The sequence below is a fragment of the Daucus carota genome, chromosome 6 (genome assembly GCF_001625215.2).
Source record: "Daucus carota subsp. sativus chromosome 6, DH1 v3.0, whole genome shotgun sequence".
Taxonomy (NCBI): domain Eukaryota; kingdom Viridiplantae; phylum Streptophyta; class Magnoliopsida; order Apiales; family Apiaceae; genus Daucus; species Daucus carota.
The window spans coordinates 4,457,634-4,474,722 of record NC_030386.2 but is presented as its reverse complement, the minus strand read 5'-3'; the positions used below and the strand labels follow the sequence as shown (position 1 = coordinate 4,474,722).

General features: G+C 35.6%; 1 long non-coding RNA gene across 1 annotated transcript; it reads left to right on the top strand.

Annotated features, from left to right (window-relative positions):
- Positions 1-2,412: 2,412 nt before the first annotated feature.
- LOC108226576 (uncharacterized) lies at positions 2,413-5,078 on the top strand. The gene is made up of 3 exons (XR_001807681.2): positions 2,413-4,191; positions 4,272-4,580; positions 4,653-5,078. It is a non-coding gene; the product is annotated as an uncharacterized LOC108226576 (long non-coding RNA).
- Positions 5,079-17,089: the final 12,011 nt, after the last annotated feature.

Genomic DNA, 17,089 nt, shown 5'->3' with positions numbered 1-17,089 from the left:
TTTATGAAGAAGATGATAGAAAAATATGATAAACAAATGGAATAAACATTCTTTTCAGAATATGTCTGTTAGATTTTTAATTAAAATACTTAGAATGAAATGATAGAAGAAATAAAAATTATAAACAATTTCATTAGTCACTCACAATTGATAATATAAATTTTATTTCAATACTTTTCATTCCATTCCATTCCATCGACAAATAAAAGAGGGTTTTGGAAGGACATGGCCACCGCATAGCCCCCGTTCCGTCCCTGCCTGCAAGGACAAATGCATCAATTTCATTGACTATGCTAGACTGACGCGGGCGAGCCATAAATATTTATACATTAGCTAGGGTGCATGTAAAATGTCGGGAACTCATCCCTGCGACTCTAAAATTCAATATACTTTCTTCGTTTTAAAATACAAGTTCATTTAAAAAAATATATTGTTTCAAAATATTTGTTCACTCCAACTTTCAATGTAAATTTATATTTCCAAAATCAACTCTCCTTCACATATTTCAAATTTATATTTCCAAGATCAACCATATACCACATATTAGGTTCAATCAATAATTTAATACATTTCTTTTTTTTCAAAATACACTTTTCTTAAACTATGTAATTTTTTGAAAGTGGACATATAATTTGAAACGGAGAGAGTATAAGATTAAAATTTACACGAAATTACCATTTTAAAATTATGCTTCATAGTTAAGTTAACAGTAATAAATATTGAAAGAAAATTTGTGGTAGGTAGTGGTTAGTTTGAGCTTATAAATGAAAGTCAAAATGTCAGAATATTAATAATAACTCCATGTCGAATTTACAAGTATGTACTGCTTTACAGAGAAAGATGAAATGCACAGTTGACCCATGCCAAATTTTAATGAAGTGCTGCAGTAGGATTGAAAAAGGATGGAGATGCAGGCTGCTTGTTGCATTACATTCAATGGTAAATTACGGTGGTGTTTGGCTACGGCTTTTAAGCCGACTTCTGGGCTTATAAGTTGGAAGCACTTATTTCGTACTGTTTGTGTAATAAGTCAAGAAGCACTTATAAAAAGCTAGGAATGCTAGCTTTTGTTTCAGGACTTCTGCTTATTTGCCAAACACTTTAATCACTTATAAGTCTTGTCTGCCTTCTAACTTCTACTCCACTTATTTATTTTAAGCAAGAAGCACTTATTTTAAGTTCAGCCAAACGGCCCTATGTATGTACCCTGTGAGGGTTGCATAATAAATTTACTTGCTTCCACATTTATTACGTCCAACAGCTGTGGCTTCGAGCATTGCAAATCACTAATGTAGTATCGAGAGGGCTGACTGATTCCAGCAGATTTCGAATTTTTTTCAATCTCCAATTTTTCTTTTGACAAGTTGTATCGAGTTTAAAAATAATCCAGTCTCAAATGTGTGTTTGAGTTCGAGTCGTGTATATATGAATTTTCTAGCAGTTTGTGAATTTTGGAGTTTGACAAGTTTTTTTTAATGATTTTTCGAATGGATAAAATGGCTTAATCATAATTAAACTGACACATAACTTGCAATTGGGTGACTGAACTCAAAAAACTTACGGTCAACTAATTTAAATCATTGACTACTAACAGAGCACCGTTACTTTTTGTCCAGTCAGATGCCACACAACAATTTTACCCGATAATAATTCAAACCCAAGCCAACTGACCCGAACTCGATATTAATTTAACCATGCTCGTATAACCCTCCCCAATTTCACCCACATGGCTTAGATTAAACACATAAACTAGGGCTGATGAACAAGCCTGATCGATTAACCAAGAACAGTGAACATCAAAACCAGGGCCGGGACTTTTTTGAGACCCTGTGCTAACTTTAAGAATGAGGCCCTCCCAAATGACAAAACAAAATTTTAATATATTTGAAATAACAAGATATCATCCATAAAATTGTACTACTACAACTCAAAAATTGTTTGATTGCAACTATTACAAAAAACATCAACTATCACTTGAACGTGACACTTGAATACGGATAGATAACTTGGTTGGAGGCTTTCAAAAAATAAAATTCAGACGATTTCTACACCCATTTGGTGAACACCGGAGCTTTAAATCTTTGATGGAGTCCTGAGAAGAAATGAGATGACATTGGAGTGGAGTGGACAGTTGTGTGTACTAGTTTGTAGGGGAGAGAGAAGGAATAAGAAGAGACATACATGGCTGGGTCTTGGGAATTGATTAGTGTTTAAATAAAATAATGTTAGCAATTAAAGAGATATTAATATTATATTATACTTTAAGAAGTAGTCATAAACTGGGGGCCTGACTTTGCATGGGCCCTGTGCTGTTGCACTTGATGTACTTGCTCAAAACCGGCCCTGATCAAAACAACAAGGATGCAATGTAAGATCGATTAAGCCAAAACTTTATCCTCTTATATCTAGGGTTAAATCAATTAAACTAATCTCTTATTATACTTTTACATTTATGTTTGTATATTTTCAGGAAGCAATTGTATACAATCAAATTGTTCTATGGAGGTAAATTTGTGCACGTCCCTAAGGTCGGCTACACATCAAGACAGTGTAAGGTGTATAACAATGTCGATCTTGAAAGTCTTAATATCCAAGAACTCAAGGTATGTGATGTACTTGGAATGTATGATTCTATCTACTACAAGACTGCATCAAGTATAGAGTTGCTTAATAATGAGTCAATGGGTGAGGTCATTAAAATTGCTCAATTACTTGATATATGGCTATGCTCTTTGTGTACCATGTCACCCCTCCTGAAATAGAATCTGATGATGATAACACTGGAGATGATACAAATGATTTAGATGATGAAGATTGTAGTGATGAAGAGTTCATTGAAATAAAGAGGAAGAGTAGGACAGACAAGGAATAATTAGATGAACTTGCAAAGCAAAACTCTATTGATGAAGGGGCTGAGTCAGATGGTTCATTTAATAGTGGGTCCTTAAATTATGTGAGTAGTGAAGAAGAATCTGATACTGATATTTGTTACTCCCTCCGTCCCAATCAATTCTATACAGTTTCTTTTTTGGGCCGTCCCATCATTTCTATACATTCCAAAAATAGTAACTTTTAATAATATAAAACACTATTACACCTACTACTTTCTTCCACTATCTTCATTCTATAATAATATAAACACTATTACACCCACTACTTTCCTCCACTATCTCAAATCTATCATTAAATATAAATGGGTCCCACCACTTCACCCATTTTTCCTCTAATTTTACTCACTTTTTACACTTTTTCTTGGTCTCCGTGTCCAAATCATTTGTATATAAATCATCGGGACGGAGGGAGTATGCAACACCACCTACTTTTGTCAAGGAAAAACGTGTAGATGAAAAATTCAATGACAATAGCCCTGCAAAAGATATACAGTGGAAGGTAGGGCTTATATTTAGTGATAAAAATGAACTAAAGAATGCTGTTAGGTCAAGCTCAATGGAGACTAGTAGAACCTACCATTACATTATTGATGATAAAAAAAAAAAAAGAATTCAAGTGGGATGTGCAAAAAGTTGTCCTTTTAAGATGTGGGTCACCTTAATTGAAGCTACCCAAGGCTGGCAAATAAAAACTCTAAAAGATGACCATAATTGTGTGTGGAATTATAACAAGAGGCTTGTCACTGTGAAATGGCTTGCTGATAAATACGGGGACAGAATAAGAAAAAATCCTAGTTGGAAATTAGGGGAAATGCAAGAAGAATTTAAGAGGGAACTTAAGGTGGATGTTGGTGAGTGGAAGTGTTTTAGAGTGAGGCAGAGAGCTTTGAAAGGAGTTGAGGAAAAAATGAGAGATCATTATTCTAACATAAGAAAGTTTGGTGGTGAAATATTAAGAAGCAACACTCAAAATACTGTCGAGATTACAACAACCAGGTTGCAAGATGGGGATCCACCTAGATTTCAAAGGATCTACATTTTTTATGCATGACTGAAAAAATCTTGGAAAGAAACATGTAGGCCGGTGCTTGGACTTGACGGGTGTGTTTTAAAGACTGTTTGTGGAGGCCAGCTACTTAGTGCGGTAGGAAGAGATGGTAATAACAGTATTTTGCCTGTTGCCATGGCTGCTGTTGAAGGTGAGAATTACGACAGTTGGAAGTGATTTTTAGAGTTATTGATCGATGATTTGGACTTGGGACAAGGAACTGGAAAGACACTAATCTCAGATCAGCAGAAGGTATGGCTTTACACTTGATTTTGAGCATTTAAAGTTCATGTAATGTTAGTTCTGTTCATGTATGCTTCTTTTTTCATCAGGGCTTGGATAAAGCAATTAGAGAGTTGATGTCTTTTGTAGAACATAGATTCTGTACAAGGCATTTGTGCAGTAATTTGAAGAGTAAGAACACATCAGAGGCAGTTGTTAGTTGTTTCTAGAAAGCTTCTACGGCCACGTATCCCCTAGCTTTCAATATAGTGCCTACTGAGGTTGATGAGACACATGATGAGGCTGAAATGCACAGGAGGGAGCAAGCAACTGGTGAAGATCAAATGATGGAAGAATTGTTAAATGAGATGGGTAATCAGGATGCTACACAAAAGGACCCAAAATCTTCAATGATATTTGTGAGTTATTTTATTTTTATTTTTATTATTGTCTCAAGACACAATAACATCATATAATGTGTATCTTTGTAGATGCCTACACTAGGAAAAAGGGGTAACACTATTACTGGAAGTACCCACCTGTTTCAATACCTCTAACTGCTGACAATTCATAAAGGAAAAAAAAAAAGGGAATCAAGCATCTCAATCAAGACAAGTTATGACAAAGAGTAAAAGTGGAAGAATTTTGAAGAAAGTACAGAAGTTTACACCTCCAAGACAATGTAAAAAATGAAGTGCAGTGCTAGTTTATTGTGTAACAGAGTACTACTTTATTTATGCTTTTGGTAGTCTAAAACCAGTGTGCGGCCCTGCTACATGCTTTTGTCACTCACTGGACAATTTGCTTATGTATGCTTTTGGTTCTCTTTTGATACTCTTGATTAAGTGCAATAGTTGCAACTACTTAAGTTATTGTAAGGATGATGTTTAATGTCCAGCTTTTCAACATTTAGTTCATATCTTTAGTCCTACATATTAGCACTCTAAATTAAATTTCTTAGATTTTTTCTACAAAAAACATACACATGTTAATTTCTTTCTAAATTAAATTGCTCTCTGGTGCTAAGAAATAGTGTCACTCTATAAGCTCACCTTAGCAAGAAACTATGTTCGGGATTATAATAGTGCATACACATGTTCTGTCGAATTGTCTCTGATAAGACTATATTACAAAAGACAGAGTTGATTTTCATTTAAAGCTTGTGAGTGCATTATACAATGACATTCAATGTCAATTTTGTAGTGTTATATTTTTCTAATATCATGTTGATTCTGCGTGACTTCCGTGTTTTGATAGTGTATACATTCAATGTCAATCATTAAAAAAAATCACTCTTAATTCTTTCACGTGATTGGAAGCACCAGCTTATTTAATTGGATTTTCTCATTAGCTCCGACGCCAGCCTTTGTGTGTTATATAATCCTGGCTCCAAGATTTGAGAACTCTGCTGTGGGTTTTTATATGTGTCAAATGAGTAGCCCAGAGTCACTTGCGATCCATAAATCATTTGCACGAATGCTGCTGATTGAGTTTGAAAGTATGTACTGATGTTTTGGAACAATTAATGGTGGTATGTGTTGGATCGGGTTGGAGATATTAGTTATATTGGATAGTTTATTTAGGGTCTCTCCACCAGGTAAGCATATAGTGTGTACTTTTTTACACACATCAGCGTGCCACATCACTTTTCTGTTGGTCCCGTTAACGGCGATTACCCGATTGCAAGTGTTTAATTGTTTGATTAGTTGACTGCAAGTTTTTTGAGTTCAGTCACCCACTTGCAAGTTGAGTGCCAGTTTAATTATGATTAAGCCATTTTACCCTTTTTCGAATTTGACGAGTTTTGTTTTTAAGTTTGCGAGTTTACCGGGTTTTTTTTCTTCATATTTTGAGTTTGTCGATCTTTTTTAGCGAATTCTTAAACCAGGAAGTTCTTATCAAACTTGTCAAATTTTAATTATTATATTACAAGAATTATCTAATTATTCTTCCAAAAAAAGAGAATTATCTAATTATATTTTTTATATTTAAAACTTATTCTCTTCTATCAAAGCTAATAAATAAAATTTTAAAATGACACGATTATGTTGTGCATGTCACTTAGTATTAATAATTTTTAAGATTTGTTAAGAAAAATATTGAATAATTTTGATAGTTAACTTTTCAAATTATCTAAATAGTATTTTAATCTTGTACATGCATACTGTTTTTTTGTTTGTTATATATTATAATAATTTATGTATATTAGATAAAATGTTGTTGGGTTTGGCTCTTTTGCCAAACAACTCCAAAAGAATTAAATACATAAATTGATGTATTTGTAAGTTACATCTGTGTGTGTATTAGTTATATTTAATATATAATTAAGTGAATTAGGCAGTTACATTTTATGGGGTGGAGGAGGAGGAATTGCCTATAAATAGAGGATAATATCCTACTACTAGAAAATGTATTCAAGAAGATGGAGCAAGTTTTCTGTCAAAAAAAAAGAGAAGAAGATGAAGAAAGTTTGTATAATCCACAATCCGGAATCTCATATATATTTATCTTATATTTTCAAATATATGTTTTTTTACAGGTATTTAATTCCTTCATTGGTATCAGAGCTTTTGGTTTTTGGTGGGTCAGTTCAGAAGTTATTTCTTCGTTGGAGGCTTGGCTGAATCTGTGCATGTGAAGTTATTTCCTTCGAGACGACGTTTGACTTCGTGCCAGAGCATTCCCAGCGCAAATCCATTTGGTGCCTTGAGACGCGTGAAGTGGCGCGGCCTGCATATGTATGCATTGGAGTAAAGCCGAAAAACTGGCTAGGCCTAGGGCAGTGGCCAGCCCGCTTCTGAATTCAAGCTGCTGCTGCTTTGGTACTGTATATAAGTTAGTTTATTGTTTGTTTAATAATTATATATTAGGTCCAATCAAACGTATAAGGGGGGTTTGAATACGTCTTATACCAATTCGTCGATTAATTCGATTGCGGAATATAATTCTGTTCAGTTCAAAGTTCAATCGTAATTAAACAACTCCAGCAAGTCGGGTAATATTTTTTGTATTAGAAATAATCCTCGGGTGCTACAAATTCCAACACAAGTGTCGGCTACAGAGACTACAATCCACACTAAACACAAACGCTCGATATCTCGGATATTCTAACTTGCTCTCGAATGTGTGTAGTCTGTGCACTTTACAAAGTGTGTAGTTAGTTTCTAATGAAACTACCAAGCTCTATTTATAGGCTTCAACATCTAATCATGGGTAACGAGTTGGTCCCGGATTTGAGTTGTCGTCATGGATCTGAATTGTGATCCCTTTTAACTACGACTAGTTAAGCTTAACCAATTGGTCTTGGATCACTGTATTGATCATGGATCAATTCAAACTTAACCATGTGTGGTTAAATCTTGAATTGGTCCCTGGAACATGAATTGGCGCCGGAATCAAATTATGCATGTAGTGGAGAGGTTTTTTTTACTTAGATTATAAATATATAAGTTCAATTGGCGCCTCATTGACATGAGATGGCGCCAATTGATTATATATGTATATAATCATAAGTTTATATGATGAACTTGCGCCTCCTCTTGAGTTTGCGCCTTTGTAGTCACCATGTGCAATGTTTCAATTAGATTTTCTAAGTAAACACTTCAATTTGCGCCTCCATTGTAATGCTCCCCCAGTTGTCACTCCTTTAACTCACAAGTTGACTTGAACTTGCACCTGTATATACAAGAAGTGTGTATGGCGCAACTTCATATTTTACTTACCCAATTTCACTCTATTACTTGTATTGGCACCTCCTTGGTCCATAGTATACATATGTATATTATTAATTGGTTAGTCACTTGAATTAATTTAATTCAAGTGGCTCCAAGTAACAATAAACTCCTTACAAAAAAAAGTAACAATAAAAATATATATAATATTTGAAATTAAATCTTTGGCGCAGCTTTCGGGAACAGCTTGACTGACTTGATCGATAATCCGTTAATTGAATCTACTGAACAACTTCGTACGTACTGACGTCTTGTGAATTGGTCTGGTTCACGAACGATTAATACTAAAGCGATTCTTTGAATTCTTTCCTTGATGAAATAATTGATCAGTCATTTCGGGTTTGATGTTGCTTCAATAATTCTGATTACAAATAATTAGGATAGGTGTACTGGAATCTTCTAGTTCTTGACACTTGATCGTTAGACAATCTTCGATAGCAGAAACTACTTGGACTTTATTCTTCACTGAGACCTGAACATATTAATCAAATTTCAGTGGACAGATGTTCGTCTTAGATATCTCAATTGTCATTGTCTGTACGAATCTGATCTCCAACCTGTAGTATACTTACGTATTGTTTCCTGTTCTTTTGTTGTGTTGAGTTATCACAATTACATTACGAGTTATATTATGCTTTACAATCTCCCCCTATTTGTTTGTTAGAGTTCGACAAGCAAATCCTTTAAGAGGATAACTCAAGTGACACAAAAAGAAACACTAATTAAAAAGGGAATAATACTAAGTATAATCTGGATTATATCTTACAAGTTCCAAAAATCAAAAGTAAGTAGAAGTAGCCATTATTCCTCTTGACTGAACTAATCAATCCTTGATTTCTTGGCTCTTGCATTGATAAGTAATTCTTTTGCTCTTTTCTTAGCAGCTTATTCTTCCTTCCTTTGTGCCATCTTTTCTTCAATTTCTTCAATCCTGACAGTTATGATGTTTAACTCCACTTGCTCCAAGGCATTGTCAGGATGTGGCTATTCAAGCTTCTTCTTCATATTTTCTAAGGATGTGAGATGCACCATTTGTTTCAATTTCTTGAAAGAGCTTTTAAGTTCCATACCTTCGATTATCATGATAATCCGAGATGGATGGGCACAAGCTCCCGAGGTATTGTGCATTGTATCCACAGCTTTCCTTATCTCCAGAAGTTCTAACAGAGGCTTGAGTACAACCTTGTCTTCTTTCACTAATGACCACTTGACTCGACCAATTGCTCGAGTAATTTTTTTTGACAAAAATTCACCAATCTCATCAAGTGGCACATATGTAGCTTCAGAGTTGCTCCTCTTCTTGAATGTAATGGATGTTGGATTGAATGAGACAAAAGCAAAATTTGGAGTTTCAGGTTTTTCAAGATCAAGAGGTGGCAGAGGATATGGTTGTTGACGGTTGATTCCTTCAAGGTCCAAGTCTCTAACAGCAGCAAAATTCAGACGATAAGCATAGAGGATTTCAGCAACTTGTCTTCCTCTCTTTGTGTTAGAGCACTTCATTCTCACTTCACTTTACGGATATTTCAGAATTCGAGGAGGGTATCCAAATAGAGCTTCATCAGTTAAACCAATGCTCTGGATCATCCCATATTTGAAGTATTTAATAACTAGAGGGTTGTTATGTACATCAACTCCGATGTCAGCAATCCACCTTTCAACTATGTCCCTGAAAACCTCATTATGTTTCCTGTCAGTAGAGATGATTTTGTTTCTTACCAGAAACAGCTCTGTTACAAAGAGATTCCTTAGTAGCTTGCATGTCACATGCTTGAACCGATGACCTTCCCCTTTTAGCATAAAGGTGATGTTCACCATTCATCCTCTCTTAGGAAGTTGTCCGATAGAGACAAAAGAGATAATGTCATTCAATACCTCGTGATAGTCATGAAGATTCTCATGGTTGTTCTTGAAAGCATCAAAGATATTCTTCACCTCTTCGTCATTATTTTTCTTTTCAACTTCAGGATAGTCAAACACATATCTTGCCTTATCCAATTCTTCTCCAACTTTATGCATATTTGCTCCCTTCGTCTCTGATTTTTAATCTTCTCCTTTACTCTTCTTTGCTCTGCAAACTCCCTTCTGAACTCAGTAATGTCCTGAGGATTTGCAATTTCATATTCTTCAACAGGAAGAATATCATTATGATATGCTAGCTCGTCAGCAAAGACTTCATCGATAGGTAGAATTTCACCTTCTTTTAAATCATCTTTATTTATTGTAACTCTTATAACATGCTCAGGCTCAATGTGCATTGGAATATAATCTTCATGTTGAACTTGTGCTCCCAGTGTAGAATCAAAGAGAGTGATCACCCTTTTTCCACGTGCTTTTTCTACTACTCTCTCCCTCTCAGTTGAGTAATCCTCTTGAGAAAGTTGAGAAACAAGTAGTCGAGCTTCTAGTGTAGCCAATCTTGCTTCCAAAGTAGTTCTGACTTTGCCAATTCCTCCCGTAGAAAAAGATTCTCAGCTTCTAAGTGTTGAACTTTGAATTTCAGCACTTCTTATTCTGTCAAAGATAAAGTTGGAATAGGTGTTTCAGGTGTAGATTTGGCAATAGTAGCGTTCTCACTAGCTTGTTCTATACGTGTTTCTCTCATAACACTCAAAGATTTGTCACTCAGTTGGGCTGTGAGGTTCTGTTTATCGAGTTCTGTTTGTGTTTCACTCACACTCGGCAAATTTCCAGCATCCAGAGGTTGAGATGTACCTGTAGAGAAAATCTTCTTAGCCCCTTATGAGAGGTCACAAAAGGTGCACTGAGGGTTCATAAGCCTTCGTCCTCATTCTCGTCATCAGATGAATCTGAATCATTAAGAACAAGTTGCCAACTACCCGAGGGTAGTGAGCCCTTAGTTTGATCCTGAATTGGAATTTAAGGGTGGGTAGACATAGGGCTCGAAGGATGTAATCCTTGAGTTGGTGAAGCGCCCTGGCTTCCCACAACTGCCTTTAATGGTGAAAGACTTTGTGACAAGTCCCCTGTAGCTGGCACACTTCCTGAAATGAAGGGCTCAGAAACAGATTGACGTTCACTTTCGAGAGGTGAAGAGTCTCGTAGAGGATCTAGGAATGTTCCACCCGGGGGGTAGACAAGGATGTAGAAAGTGCCATATCACCCAAGTTTCCCCCGAATGCCTGTGAAGGCACTTGACCCTGTAAAGGATCTAAAAGAACAGTGCCTATCCCTGACATAGTGAGAGAATGAATGAGGTGACCTGAACAATATAGTGGACCACATGATCATAGATATTATAAGTTGAACGAAAGCCAGGTCTCCACTTCCCCTTTCCAAACCAAAGTAATCAAGAAAGTGATTTAATGAATCGTTAATATTTTCTCTGTTTACTATTTTCAGTAGATTTGAAATGAAGAAATAAAAATATTAATGTATGTATCTGTTAGGCCGAATAAGAACACTATTTAGATGTATATAGTGAACACAATCACATGAATAAGAGAATAAAACAACTAAACTCTTATTAACTTAATCAAAACTCAAACACAGTAGCTTACAAATAATCTCTTAGTGATTTATAACTTATCACTAAGAGTTGCTAGGTTACAAGAATAATATACTCGACTGTTTAACTCTTCTAGAGTAAACCCTACGCTCTGTTTATATACACAGTTACAAGATATCTACTGATTGATTCTATATTGATCTACTTCCTAAGATAATTCAATCAATAGCTATCTTCTGCTGTCATGATCTGCACAATCTTCCTTGATCTTTATCTGCCTTGTTTATCCAGATCTTCTCGTAGAAATCAGGCGCCTTTATCCTCTGATCAGCATAAACTCTGATGACGTCTGCAGGCTACAAACTCTGATTTCCAGTTAAACTCTGATCTTCATTTCTGCACACTAAACAAGTCAATTAGATGTGACATCATCAAATATGTAACAGTATCATTGATTTGCTATTGAAAGTGGACCCGAAAATACTATCAACACCAATATTCAACAGGCTGCAATTGAAAGTGATCAAGATAGAGATTCTCCAAGAAAAGAAAATAGCAATGGGAAAACAAACACCGGTCATATGATGAAAACATTGATTTAGACGAAAGGTATCAAACTCTTTACAGTTGCATGTTCAAGTAGAATTCTCCTTTTTAGTTTAAATCCAAAGTTTGTTTTTTCCGGATACTTTTTGCTAATATATTCCAATCCTTTATATCCAAGTTGCATATAGTTGCTTTAGTTAATTCTCTCGTTGAAGGTAAATAAATATAGTATTTGATGAATAGCATGGAACAGAGTCTCCATAGACACAACTGAAAGATAACTGATTTTGGACACATCAGTTATCCCCTGACCACTGATCAGTTCTGGGTAGTATACTAGCAATTACTTTAAGGAATAGTACAAAAAAGATAACTTCTAAATCCCAGTGGAATAAGTTCTGGGTACTTAGATGGTTTTTATTAGCTAGTTATCTATCATCTTCTAGGGAACAACCACTGAAGGCTAATAGTTATATATCATCTGCTAGGAAACAACCACTAAAGGCTATATACTTAGTTATATAACTTCCATGTGACGCTCCCGGCCCGGGATGACCTCAGTAACCCGACCCAAGGGTATCATTCTACTAAACACACTGAAATATATCTTCTTAATCTTAAACATAGTATAACTTAAAGTTATATATAACCTTACATCAGAAGTCTTACATCGCTCTTTTAATGTGCAGGACACGAGTCTAATACGAAATACACATTTAAATACTTCTGTCGATTACATAACACTTCTACTTATAAACTTCTACTTGAAAATCCAACCAAGTCTAGCTTTAATTCAACACACTTTTACCATTTCCTAAATATCCTTCTCTAGAATTCTTCCCTGTAAAGTTAGTGCATGAAAAGGGATGAGCTCATAAAGCTGAGTAAGCATATAAGTACGGTTCAACTGAGTTTTCTTCACAAAACCAAATCAATGTTTCATCTGAGTCATCAAAATAGTTCACACATCAAGATGAGTATGAGTATTCAAACACGTTCACAAGTTCACACGTTCTACTGTTGGGGATCCCGGCCAGCTAAACAATTAGTTTAACTTTCCTTCCCGAAGGAAGTATCACACTTTACTTCCCAAAGGAAGCATCACACACAGAACCAATGTAAGAATACTCATTTCTCATCAGAAAATCATCAACAAAAATGTTTATCAAAATATCAATAGTGAAGGGTACGGTATATACTTACAGCGCACAACATTCTCGAGTCCTACAACTTCATTTCCAAATATAGTAGCTGCACTTCCTCATTTTAGTAAGCCAACATGTGTTGTGTATATATAAAGAAAGGAGTGACTTTCCTTTTTATTCTTCTCAATGTGGTACAGTTAGTGGGTTTTAAGAAAATAACATTTGGCTGGGCGATAGGGGCGGCGCCTAGGGGCTGGCGACAAGGCGACACCTGCCTCGGCTAACATATTTTTAACTTAATAGCTAAGCTACTGCTTATATTCCTGAGAACGTATTATCATGTTCTTGATGTGGCACAAATGTGGTACTAAGAAAATAAGATCTGAATTGGCGATAGGGTGGCGCTTGCGCCTAAGCGACAGGTGCGAAGCTTGAACCTAAGCGTTAGGACGGCGCTTGGCTTACATAGTTAGTCGACTTAATAACTAGACCACTGGTTATATTCATGAGAATATATCATTATATTCTCGATGTGGTATAAAGGTGGTCTAAATAAAATAAGATTTGAACTGGTAACAGGGGTGGCGCTTAAGCGACAGGGGCGGCGACGGGGGCGGCGCCGAGCGAAACGATGGGGCAGCGCCTGCCTTGGATTATATTATATAAACTTAAAAACTAGGTCATTTATTATATTCATGACAATATAATGTATTGTCATTGATGTGGTACAAGGACAAGGTAGAAATTCCATGGGCGCTAGCAAGGCGCTCCAGGGGCGCTAGCAAGACGCTGATGGCTTACAGGCGCTAGCAAGGCGCTCCAAGGGCGCTAGCAAGGCATTGATGGCGTGTATTCTATTTATAAAATAAGTCATTGATTATATTCATGATAATATAATGTATTGTCATCGATGTGGTACGAAGGCAAGGTAAGAAAGAAAAGAAGTTTCAAAGGCGCTAGCAAGGTGCCTGAAGATTCACAAGAGTTGCATGGCCAAAATCAACAAGTTTTTGTTAAACATTGTCTCGACTCTTGCTATATATTCTTATCCTTGCTCTTTTCTTTTATCGATGTGGGTTGGGAGTTGTTCTATTTAATATAGAAGTTGTACTATACCACATTAAAATACACATTATGTATTATTCAAATAAAATGGATTCGGAATATTAAATTACAAGTTCTCAAAACTCTGTTATTAAGAGTTATATATTGCAAATTGTAATATACCCAAACTTCAGAGTTATTCAGAGCTATATACTTGTTAATAGCTTCATACCCAACTCTCAAATAAAAGACCCAAATCATGCCAGGAACACTAAATAATCTCAAGGAACAACTCAAATTCAGACAAATCACAATTACCAGCAAATAAAAGTATGATAAGTTGTACATACTAGGAATTTGATAGAGAGCCCTAGTTTTGCAGTAGACCAAAGAACCCAGCAAATAATCTCCGAGATATGTCCAGAAAGCAAACCCAGAGATTCAGATTGATTCTATTGACCAAAGAAGAAGTGAATTGACTCAGATTGCAGCAGACCCATAAAGTAATTGAGAGATCAAGTAAACCCAAAGATTCCGATTGAGAGATCGAGCGAACCCAGAGAAGCCTGTCGAGAGAGATTGAGAAAGAATCAAGAGCGATTGAGAGATTGAGAGGCTCGTATTGCAGCAATTGAGAGTTTTTCGTCAAGAGCAAACCAGTGTATCGTGTAAGCAAATCGATCTGGTGGTTTTTAGAACACCCGATGAAGCAAATATATGATACTTAGATTTTCTCAATATATAATTTTTATTAACGTCGGGTAATTCCCAGCGACGCTAAAAGAGTATACTTACAGCGTCGATGTTTTGTGAACCGTCGCAATAACATAATCTACACCATCGGTGTTTTGAAAACCGACGCATAAAACACCTTTTAAGCGTCGATGTTTTGTTGACCGACACTAAAAGTAGTCTTTAGGTGTCGACATTTCAAAGAGCCGACGATGAATCAAAAAAACTATTTTATTCGTCGGTTAAGTACTGAACCGACGCTAGAAAGAGTTTTAAGTGACGGTTATTAACAGAACCGACGCAAAAGAGCCATTGCAAAAAAGCATTTTTAGTAGCAGTGGGTCCTCTTCTTAACACCCAATTCATATCCTCTTTGTGGTAAAACTGAAACAAGAAAACACCCTGTTCAATCTCTTTGATGTTAATCCCTTTTGCAAGACGCCACATATTAGTTATTCTGGTTTTCATAGCCCGAACATCGATGTTTCTCTCATCCAAGAACCTTCCAACAATGCATAATTCATATTTGTTAATCTCCGCTTCAGCTTCTCCTTCCTGCACAAAAGCTTCATTTTATTCCTCTTCTATATCCAGATTAGACAACTGTTCATCTAAATCAGCAACTCAAGACATGATATTGATAATAAAATTACTCACACAATTCAGAATCCAATGAGATGAAATCAAATGGAGAGGAAACTTAAGACTCTCACATGTATGTCATGGAGAGAAAACGTAACTCATCACGAATCTGTATTATATTTTAAATATCTTTTTCGTACGGGATAAAAGGTTCTTCACCTAAATTTGGTTGCATTAAGCCATTCGTTGCATCATCATAAATTGGTAAGGCCCAAATTGAGTGGCGTACGTGTCCCTCTTGTCTTCAACACTCATGTTATGTATTATGATGCATGCTCTCATAATTCTCTCAACATCTGCTTTGTCCCAAAAGCGTGAAGGACCACGTATAATTGCGAAACGGGACTGTAACACATCAAACGCTCGTTCAACATCTTTTCGTTGACTTTCTTGATATTTCAAAAATGATTTTCATTTCTCACCTTGTGGACATGATATTGTTTTAAAAAATGTTGCTCATTCAGGATATATTCCATCTGTCAAGTAGTAGCCCATACTATAATTATTCCCATTGATAGTATAATTTACCTCTAGAGCACGACCTTGTAACACTTCATCAAATACTGGTGTTCGGTCTAATACATTTATGTCATTATTTATTCGAGCAACTCCAAAAAATGCATGCCATATCCCCACTAGTTTCTTACTCTCAATTTTCTTCTTAATTTCAGGATCAATGAATACAGGGGACTTGGTTTCAATACTCTCACGGTCCATATGTCAATGACTTCTTTATGAATAGTGTCTGAAACATAGTCACAAGATCACTATCTACAATTAAATATTGGTGCTTCATACTATATACGTACACGGATATCGTAAGGTGGTGGTCCAACTTATACTCCTTTGTCCTAGCTTATGCCTCATAGTCCTTTACGATATCTAAAAATGTACACTTATCCACCTCCACTCTCAATTCAACAACATTATCCCTTCAATCAATTCTCAACATTTTATGATCATCACCGATTTTGCAAATAAGAAATCCTAATTTTAAACACATACTACATACATATAGGGCCTGTTTGGGGACCAAAAACAGAAACTACTTCTGGCTTCTGCTTTTCTTGACCCATTTGTATAAAGAAGTAAAAGCACTTTTAAAAAGTTGAGAATGCTAGCTTCTCTCTCATAGCTTCTGCTTTTTTTTCCAAACACTTTATTAACTTATTTACTTTTCACTTTCACTCCACTTCTTTACTTTAAGTAAGAAGTCGCTTTTTCTAAACTTGGCAAAATGGCCCCATAATATACAGTACATAGATCAACTTCTATAGATAGAGATCTGCAATGAACGAACACAACCGATTATATATATCACAATACATCACTTATATATATATATATATGTACATATATATATATCGCGCAAAAAAGGTAAGACATTAAGCACATCACTCGAAGTACGAATAAGATATATCTGTTGTTAATAGTTCGAATTCGGAAGAAGATGAAGATGTGAGTGAACCTAGTCTCCTCTGTTATAACGGAAGAAAATGGAGAAGGGAATCAATTATTGTCGAGAGAAGAGAAAATGAACGGAGCTGCGTCTTTTTTGGTCTTATATATCTTTGTTTTATTTTATTTTATTTTATTTATATTTTATAAATCAATGTTAA